We start from the raw sequence: 10788 nt of genomic DNA on the forward strand, positions 1-10788 counted from the left end.
TCCTTTTAATTTCCACTTGGAGAGACTCATTGAACTTGTAGCTGACTGATGGAACTTTCCTTTGCCAGGCAAGCAATAAATTCAGCTTTGTTTCCAATCTTAATTTGGTGGTCATTTTTTCTCAGTGCTTAACAATTCCAATAGAATCAGAACCCCCAGATATAACAAAGAGGTAGACTATTAATAAAATCCCAACCCCACCGTCAATGAGGTTCCAAAAATAAAAGTATTGTTTTCTCCAAACCTACAATCCAAAACTTTGTAATACAATTAAAACTTTATAATAGTGTAATTTTAAAATGCAGTCTTTACAGACTGAGGCATATACATTGTGGCTGACTGGTCATGTATTTCAAACAAATATTAAAACATTCTGTGGACAATGACATGACCTATTTGAAACCAGAACTGCCCCCCAGAAAATCTAAGACACTAGGTCTTGAATCCAAAACATCTCTACCCACACTCCTTTGATTGTGTACGTTGTTTTACAAGACTGTTTGAAATTTCTTTAGATGTGTGTTTGGAACCAACAACATTTGTTTTTTAAGCAAACTTCTCTAGGAAAAACAGGGTATTATTCATTTATATACACTCATTTATATATTAATGAATTTGGTCAAATAAAGGCATATGATTTGGGCACTTACTAGATATCAGGGGAAGGTCTGAGTCTGAGTCAGCTACCTCAAAGGTCTTGGTTAAGACAGAAAGAAAGTGCTCTAAGCCAGTAAGCCCTGGGAGAGTAACGATCAAAAGAAGACGGGAATATCCCAGTCTGTACATTCAAGGAACATTCTCCAAAACTGAAGGAGGTCTGGATCTCCCTCTGTTTGTGAGTTGGGACCTGCCTATAATATTTTTAGGATGTCTTGGTCATTGAAATACTATATCTCTGAGCAGAAGGGGAGAGATACCTCAGCTATATATACTTTCAGAATATTTTCATTTTGGTTGTCTCTCCAGCTGAGCTTGGGTTTCCCACCTGATAGACTGCATTTAAAATGTTCTGTTGGAGTATTCAGTTCATTTATTTTTAATTAAAATGTTATTAAGATTATAAAACTGGTATTAAGATTAAAAGCAGACAGGGCAAATTATGTATGTGATGTGGTAACATTAAATATTCACTCACCCAGCTAATCTGGATAACTTCAGAGTGAAGAGCAAAAAATCACTGTGGCTTCCAACTCTGTTCTTTTCAGTTTCCCAGCAGATGTCCCTGGGTGCCCTCTCTGTTGCGATTCATGAGTCTGTCCTCCTAGACTGCTTCTAATGGAGCCTTGCAAATAAGTGATATCTCACCAGCCCATCAGTGTGGAAAAATGGGGGAAAGGGAGTATCAGCTACCTGTTATCACCCCAGAGAAGAAAAACCAGTTTCATGATCAACAGAGCCCATGGAACGAACGTAACATGGGCACCTTGAAATGACGGAAGAGCTTCAGTGCACATTAAGCTGTCTCCAACCACTGGTTCCAGGACCCACAGGAAAGGTGACTATACGCAGATGGGAAAAGCACTACAGTTGATCTGGCTTGGACATGACTCCTACCTTGTGGGTAGACACTAGAAATAGGCCTACAGAGAACCCATGGCTTAACAGGAAAAGAAATTATAGCCAACAAGCACTTTAAAATTCATGATCTATCTTACCTTTCAACAAGCCATTGTGGTTGACAGCAAAAGTTCACGAAACAACCTATATAAAAAAATAAATTAAATTAAATTAATTAAAAAAAAGACACCATTGACACTAAGTAAAATCAGGCCTCTCCATCAAAAGAGAGAGCTGCTCTATCCTATGGTATTTCTGGCAAAAGATTTCAGCTGGGTAATGTACTAAAGTCACTCATCAAATAAAGATAATATATTTATTTAAGGAAAAAAAAGTTAACAAAACAGAAATGAACTTCTCAAGGCCATTCTAGAGATGCAGGTTGTTGAGTGAGAATTGGAACTAGCCTCTAAATCCTACGGGAGTTCTAGGTGATATATATGTACGTATGTTTGTATGTATGTATGCGCACGTGCATGTGTGCATGCGTGCGTGTGTGTGTGTGAGAGAGAGAGAGAAACTGATCAGGAGGCTTCTATATAGGATGTACAAACCCTTCACCTTCTTACTCTTGTTTCTGGGATATGCAATTGTATTAGTTGATCTCAGCTATGCATTTTTAGAAATTGAGCACTTTACCCACCTTGGAATGCTGGATTGGGTAATCTGACCATTAATAAGGTTATGTCAGATTACTTTTAGAGGCTTCTTAAAATCAAAGTTAATGTTTTGTATGAGTATTTCTATTAAAGAGAATAAATCCAGAATAAAAAATATTTTTCTTTCCCCCTAAACATTACTCAGGTAAAAAGCAGGCAGTCTGGGCTTCCCTGGTGGCGCAGTGGTTGAGAGTCAGCCTGCCGATGCAGGGGACACGGGTTTGTGCTGTGGTCCAGGAAGATCCCACATGTCGCCGAGCGGCTGAGCCTGCGCGTCCGGAGCCTGTGCTCCGCAACGAGAGAGGCCACAACAGTGAGAGGCCCACGTACCGCAAAAAAATTTTAAAAAGCAGGCAGTCTGAAAAATGTCAAATATTTCAAAAATAAAGTTGATATAAATGCAAGAATCTACAATGGTTTATGAAAACAAGGAAGCAACTGGAAAATTTTCATTAACATAATCCTTTTCAAAGAAGAAAAAGGAAAAAATAACAGTAAATTTACTGCTGAGTTTCTTAGCTAGAGAAGAAATCCTAAACTGTATCAATCATTTGCTTCAGATCAGAATCTACATTTAGCTTAGGAAACAGACATCTTTTCCTAAGTCCTGGGTCCAGGATCCAAATACAGGCTGTGGGGCCTGTGTCCACTTAGGTCCAGTAGGGTCCCCACTGGAGTGGCCAGTATGTCACTGGAGAATGGTCTCATTTGTAGCCTCCAAATCCAGTTCTCTGGCCCTCCCAGAGTTTCTGTGAGCTCCCTAGTGTTCTTGAATTCATTCCTTTTCTGTTTAAACTGCCTAGACTGACCTTTATTTTTGGAACACCCTCACACAGAGGCACACATGAAGGACATCCTCCACACGATAGCCAGGGTGAGATTTCTATGCAAACATCAATACATTACACTCCCTTAATCAAAACCCTCTAATGGACTTCCCACTGCCACCACACTATAGCCCAGACCCCTCACCAGGAATGTGGGCCCACACCTTGACCATGGAGACCTCTGCTACAGCCTATATTCCCATAAGATCTGCCCTACCCATCTCCTTCCCCTCTCCCTGTCAATCACTCCACTCCAGCCACACTGGCCTCTTTCTGTCCCTCAGACACACCAGCTCCTTCCCATCTCAGGGCCTTTGCGCTTGCTATTCCTTCTGCTTCCAGAACCTCTCATTGCTGCTACCCTCACACTACTGAGATCTCAATAAAATAATCAATGTCTTATTTCCTTTACCACTCCAGGCCCTCTCTATTACATTCTCTTTTTTTATCTTCTACTTACTTAGTTCTAACACGTCCAGAAAATTACTTTATTGATTTATTTCCTTAACTGCATTTTGTCTATTTCCTCCTATGTGAATGTAAACAGTCTGAAGGTAGGAACTCTGCCTCATCCAGTATTCAGAACTCTGCCAAGAATATTGTAGATATTCAATAAATATTTTTTACTACATGACAGACTTCAAAATATCTTTGAATATTTTTATGAAGTTTTAATTTTAAAACAGATATTGCTTATTTTCTAAAAGAAAGCAATCCATTCTTATTCGAAATAACTTGGAAGATACAAAAGATTACAGAGGGGGCCTCCCAGGGGCTCCCTGGTGGCGCAGTGGTTGAGAGTCCGCCTGCCGATGCAGGGGACACGTGTTCGTGCCCCGGTCCGGGAAGATCCCACATGCCACGGAGCGGCTGGGCCCGTGAGCCATGGCCGCTGAGCCTGCGCGTCCGGAGCCTGTGCTCCGCGATGGGAGAGGCCACAGCAGTGAGAGGCCCGCGTACCACAAAAAAAAAAAAAAAAAAGATTACAGAGGAGAAAACAAAAATCACCTTTATTTCCACACCGAGGGAGAAGCACTAATAACAATTTGATCTATTTCCTTTATGCATTTTTTTTCTATAGAACATAGAGCCATTTTACATAATTGAAATTATTTTCCATACTGTATCAGTTTCCTAGGGCTGCTGTTACAAATTGCCACAAACTGGAGGGCTTAATATAACAGAGATAAGCAACTTACAGACTGGGAGAAAATATTTGCAAACCATATATCTGATAAGGGGTTAATATCCAAAATATATAAAGAATTCCTACAACTCAGCAAAAACCACAAAGAATCCAATTTAAAAAATGGGCAGAAGATCTGAATAGACATTTCTCCAAAGACATAAAATGGCCAATGAAAAAAATGCTCATCAACACTATTCATTAGGGGAATGCAAATCAAAATCTCAACGAGGTATATTACCTTAAAGCTATTAAAATCTGCTACCAAAATGACAAGACATAAAAGTGTTACACTTTTTTTTTTTATGTTAAAAGTGTTAACTTTTAACATAAAAGTGTTAAAGGGCTAAAGATGTGGAAAAATTGGAGCCCTTGTACACTGTCAGTGGGAATGTAAAAAGTGCAGCCACTACGGAAAACTGTATGGAGGTTTCTCAAAAAGTTAAAAATACAACTAACATATGATCCAGCAATCCCACATCTGGGTATATATCCAAAAATATTGAAATATAGATCTTGAAGATGTATTTGCACTTTTATATTCACTGCATCATTATTAACAATAGCCAAGAAGTAGAAATAACTTAAATGCCCATCTATGGATGAATAGAATAGATAAAAAAAATTTGGTGTATACTTAAAATAGAATAATATCCAGCCATAAGAAAAAGAAGGCTATCCGTCCCTTTTTTTTAATAAGAATTTTTTAATTCAATAACTTTATTATACTTTATTTTATTTTTACTGTATCTTCTTTCTTTCTGTATTTTTTCCTTCTTTCCCTCCTTCCTTCCTCCCTCCCTCCCTCCTTTCTTTCCTTCTTTGCTTCTTTCTTTCTTTCTTCCTTCCTTCATTCCCTCCTTTCCTTCTTTCCTCATACTTCTACTAATTCTCTACTTTTTCTCCCTTTTATTCTGAGCCGTGTGGATGAAAGGCTCTTGGTGCTCCAGCCAGGAGTCAGGGCTCTGCCTCTGAGGTGGGAGAGCCAACTTCAGGACACTGGTCAACAAGAGACCTCCCAGCTCCACATAATATCAAACGGCGAAAATCTCCCAGAGACCTCCATCTTAACACCAGCACCCAGCTTCACTCAACGACCAGCAAGCCACAGTGCTGGACAACCTATGCCAAACAACTAGCAAAACAGGAACACAACCCCACCCATTAGCAGAGAGGCTGCCTAAAATCATAATAAGGCCACAGACACCCCAAAACACACCACCAGACGTGAACCTGCCCACTAGAGAGACGAGATCCAGCCTCATCCACCACAACACAGGCACTAGTCCCCTCCACCAGGAAGCCTACACAACCCACTGAACCAACCTTAGCCACTGGAGACAGACATCAAAACAGCGGGAACTACGAACCTGCAGTCTGCAAAAAGGAGACCCCAAACACAGTAAGATAAGCAAACTGTGAAGACAGAAAAACACACAGCAGATAGAGGAGCAAGATAAAAATGCACCAGACCTAACAAATGAAGAGGAAATAGGCAGTCTACCTGAAAAAGAATTCAGAATAATGATAGTAAGGATGATCCGAAATCTTGGAAACAGAATGGACAAAATGCAAGAAACAGTTAACAAGGACCTAGAAAAACTAAAGATGAAACAAGCAACGATGAACAACACAATAAATGAAATTAAAAGTACTCTAGATGGGATCAATAGCAGAATAACTGAGGCAGAAGAACGGATAAGTGACCTGGAATATAAAACAGTGGAAACAACTACTGCAGAGCAGAGTAAAGAAAAAAAGAATGAAAAGAACTGAGGACAGTCTCAGAGACTTCTGGGACAACATGAAATGCACCAGCATTCGAATTATAGGGGTTCCAGAAGAAGAAGAGAAAAAGAAAGGGACTGAGAAAATATTTGAAGAGATTATAGTTGAAAACTTCCCTAATATGGGAAAGGAAATAGTTAATCAAGTCCAGGAAGCACAGAGAGTCCCATACAGGATAAATACACGGAGAAATACGCCAAGACATATATTAATCAAACTGTCAAAAATTAAATACAAAGAAAGCATATTAAAAGCAGCAAGGGAAAAACAACAAATAACACACAAGGGAATCCCCATAAGGTTAACAGCTGATCTTTCAGCAGAAACTCTGCAAGCCACAAGGGAGTGGCAGGACATACTTAAAGTGATAAAGGAGAAAAACCTGCAACCAAGATTACTCCAGCCAGCAAGGATCTCATTCAGATTTGATGGAGAAATTAAAACCTTTACAGACAAGCAAAAGCTGAGAGAGTTCAGCACCACCAAACCAGCTTTACAACAAATGCTAAAGGAACCTCTCTAGACAAGAAACACAAGAGAAGGAAAAGACCTATAACGAACCCAAAACAATTTAGAAAATGGGAATAGGAACATACATATCGATAATTACCTTAAATGTAAATGGACTAAATGCTCCTACCAAAAGACACAGATTGGCTGAATGGATACAAAAACAAGACCCTTATATATGCTGTCTACAAGAGACCCACTTCAGACCTAGAGACACATACAGAATGAAAGTAAGGGGATGGAAAAAGATATTCCATGCAAATGGAAACCAAAAGAAAGCTGGAGTAGCAATTCTCATATCACACAAAATAGACTTTAAAATAAGGACTATTAAAAGAGACAAAGAAGGACACTACATAATGATCAAGGGATCGATCCAAGAAGAAGATATAACAATTGTAAATATTTATGCACCCAACATAGGAGCACCTCAATACATAAGGCAAATACTAACAGCCATAAAAGGGGAACTTGACAGTAACACCATTACAGTAGGGGACTTTAACACCCCACTTTAACCCATGGACAGATCATGCAAAATGAAAATAAATAAGGAAACACAAGCTTTAAATGATACATTAAACAAGATGGACTTAATTGATATTTATAGGACACTCCATCCAAAAAACAACAGAATACACATTTTTCTCAAGTGCTCGTGGAACATTCTCCAGGATCATATCTTGGGTCACAAATCAAGCCTTGGTAAATTTAAGAAAATTGAAATTGTATCAAGTATCTTTTCCAACCACAACGCTATGAGACTAGATATCAATTACAGGAAAAGATCTGTAAAAAATACAAACACATGGAAGCTAAACAATACACTACTTAATAATGAAGTGATCACTGAAGAAATCAAAGAGGAAATAAAAAAAATACCTAGAAACAAATGACAATGGAGACACAACGACCCAAAACTATGGGATGCAGCAAAAGCAGTTCTAAGGGGGAAGTTTATAGCAATACAAGCCCACCTTAAGAAGCAAGAAACATCTCGAATAAACAACCTAACCTTGCACCTAAAGCAATTAGAGAAAGAAGAACAAAAAAACCCCAAAGCTAGCAGAAGGAAAGAAATCATAAAAGTCAGATCAGAAATAAATGAAAAAGAAATGAAGGAAACAATAGCAAAGATCAATAAAACTAAAAGCTGGTTCTTTGAGAAGATAAACAAAATAGATAAACCACTAGCCAGACTCATCAAGAAAAAAAGGGAGAAGACCCAAATCAATAGAATTAGAAATGAAAAAAGAGAGGTAACAACTGACACTGCAGAAATGCAAAAGATCATGAGAGATTACTACAAGCAACTCTATGCCAATAAAATGGACAATCTGGAAGAAATGGACAAATTCTTAGAAATGCACAACCTGCCAAGACTGAATCAGGAAGAAATAGAAAATATGAACAGACCAATCACAAGCACTGAAATTGAAATTGTGATTAAAAATCTTCCAACAAGCAAAAGCCCAGGACCAGATGGCTTCACAGGCGAATTCTATCAAACATTTAGAGAAGAGCTAACACCTATCCTTCTCAAACTCTTCCAAAATATAGTAGAGGGAGGAACACTCCCAAATTCCTTCTACAAGGCCACCATCACCTTGATACCAAAACCAGACAAGGATGTCACAAAGAAAGAAAACTACAGGCCAATATCACTGATGAACATAGATGCAAAAATCCTCAACAAAATACTAGCAAACAGAATCCAACAGCACATTAAAGGTATCATACACCATGACAAAAGACCCGTATGCAGAAAATTATAAGACACTGATGAAAGAAATTAAAGATGATACAAATAGATGGAGAGATATACCATGTTCTTGGATTGGAAGAATCAACACTGTGAAAATGACTGTACTACCCAAAGCAATCTACAGATTCAATGCAATCCCTATCAAAGTACCACTGGCATTTTTCACAGAACTAGAACAAAAAATTTCACAATTTGTATGGAAACACAAAAGACCCCAAATAGCCAAAGCAATCTTGAGAACAAAAATAGGAGCTGGAGGAATCAGGCTCCCTGACTTCAGACTATACTACAAAGCTACAGTAATCAAGACAGTATGGTACTGGCACAAAAACAGAAAGACAGATCAATGGAACAGGATAGAAAGCCCAGAGATAAACCCACGCACATATGGACACCTTATCTTTGATAAAGGTGGCAGGAACGTACAGTGGAGAAAGGACAGCCTCTTCAATAAGTGGTGCTGGGAAAACTGGACAGGTACATGTAAAACTATGAGATTAGATCACTCCCTAACACCATACACAAAAGTAAGCTCAAAATGGATTAAAGACCTAAATGTAAGGCCAGAAACTATCAAACTCTTAGAGGGAAACATAGGCAGAACACTCTATGACATAAATCACAGCAAGATCCTTTCTGACCCACCTCCTAGAGTAATGGAAATAAAAACAAAAATAAACAAATGGGACCTAATGAAACTGAAAAGCTTTTGCGCAGCAAAGGAAACCATAAACAAGACCAAAAGACAACCCTCAGAATGGGAGAAAATATTTGCAAATGAAGCAATTGACAAAGGATTAATCTCCAAAATTTACAAGCAGCTCATGCAGCTCAATAACAAAAAAACAAACAACCCAATCCAAAAATGGGCAGAAGACCTAAATAGACATTTCTCCAAAGAAGATATACAGACTGCCAACAAACACATGAAAGAATGCTCAACCTCATTAATCATTAGAGAAATGCAAATCAAAACTACAATGAGATATCATCTCACATCTGTCAGAATGGCCATCATCAAAAAATCTAGAAACAGTAAATGCTGGAGAGGGTGTGGAGAAAAGGGCACACTCTTGCACTGCTGGGGGGAATGTGAATTGGTTCAGCCACTATGGAGAACAGTATGGAGGTTCCTTAAAAAACTACAAATAGAACTACCATATGACCCAGCAATCCCACCACTGGGCATATACCCTAAGAAAACCAAAATTCAAAAAGAGTCATGTACCAAAATGTTCATTGCAGCTCTATTTACAATAGCCCGGAGATGGAAACAACCTGAGTGTCCATCAACGGATGAATGGATAAAGAAGATGTGGCACATATATACAATGGAATATTACTCAGCCGTAAAAAGAAATGAAATTGAGCTGTTTGTAATGAGGTGGATAGACCTAGAGTCTGTCATACAGAGTGAAGTAAGTCAGAAAGAAAAAGATAAATACCGTATGCCTACACATATATATGGAATTTAAGAAAAAAAAATGTCATGAAGAACCTAGGGGTAAGGCAGGAATAAAGATGCAGACCTACCAGAGAACGGACTAGAGGTTATGGGGAGGGGGAAGGTTGAGCTGTGACAGGGCGAGAGAGAGTCATGGACATATACACACTAGCAAACGTAGTAAGGTAGATAGCTAGTGGGAAGCAGCCGCATGGCACAGGGATATTGGCTCGGTGCTTTGTGACAGCCTGGAGGGGTGGGATAGGGAAGGTGGGAGGGAGGGAGACGCAAGAGGGAAGACATATGGTAACATATGTGTATGTATAACTGATTCACTTTGTTATAAAGCAGAAACTAACACACCATTGTAAAGCAATTATACCCCAATAAAGATGTTAAATAAATTAATTAATTAAATAAATAAAAAAACAAAAAACAAAAACCAAAAGAAAAAGAAGGAAATCCTGTTCTCTGCTAAAACATGAATTTTGAGGACGTTATGTTAAGTATAATAAAAGCCAGTAACAGAAGGACAAATACTGCCTTGTTTCCACAAATATGAGGTATTTAAAGTATTTAAATTGATAGAAAAAGTAGAATGATAGCTTTTGGGGACTCGAAGGAGGGGAAAATGGGAAGTTGCTATTCAATATGTACAGTCTCAGTCATGCAAGATGAAAAAGTTCTACAGACCTGAATACAACATTATACACTTAAAAATTTGAGAAACAAAAGAAAAAATTTATTAAGAGGGTAGATCTTCTGTGTTTTTTACAATTTTTTTCAAAACATTTTTGAAAAAAGAGATTTATTCATTCAAAATTCAAGAGGCCACAAGTCCAAAATCAAGATGTCAGCAGAGCCTCGCTCTCTCTGAAAGCTCTAGGGAAGCGGAAGCTAGAGCCTCCTTGCCGCCTCCTAACTTCTGGCAGTTTCTGACAGTCTCTGGCATTTCTTGGCCTATTGATGCATCATTTCAATCTCTGCCTCTGTTGTCCCATGGCCTTCTCCTCTGTGTGTCTATGTCTCTGTGTGTTCACAAGGCCTTCTAT

At 38.6% G+C, this 10788-nt stretch overlaps 1 long non-coding RNA gene across 1 annotated transcript in view; it reads left to right on the plus strand.

Moving 5' to 3' along the window:
• The window catches only part of LOC141275858 (uncharacterized), a 59489-nt gene extending 56879 nt beyond the window's left edge, over positions 1-2610 (plus strand). The window contains exons 2-3 of the long non-coding RNA XR_012324326.1: positions 1206-1495; positions 2362-2610. This is a non-coding gene — a long non-coding RNA (uncharacterized lncRNA). The remainder of the gene's footprint in view (positions 1-1205; positions 1496-2361) is intronic.
• The last annotated feature ends 8178 nt before the right edge of the window (positions 2611-10788 follow it).

The sequence above is a fragment of the Tursiops truncatus genome, chromosome 11, assembly GCF_011762595.2.
Source record: "Tursiops truncatus isolate mTurTru1 chromosome 11, mTurTru1.mat.Y, whole genome shotgun sequence".
In the NCBI taxonomy this organism is placed as follows: domain Eukaryota; kingdom Metazoa; phylum Chordata; class Mammalia; order Artiodactyla; family Delphinidae; genus Tursiops; species Tursiops truncatus.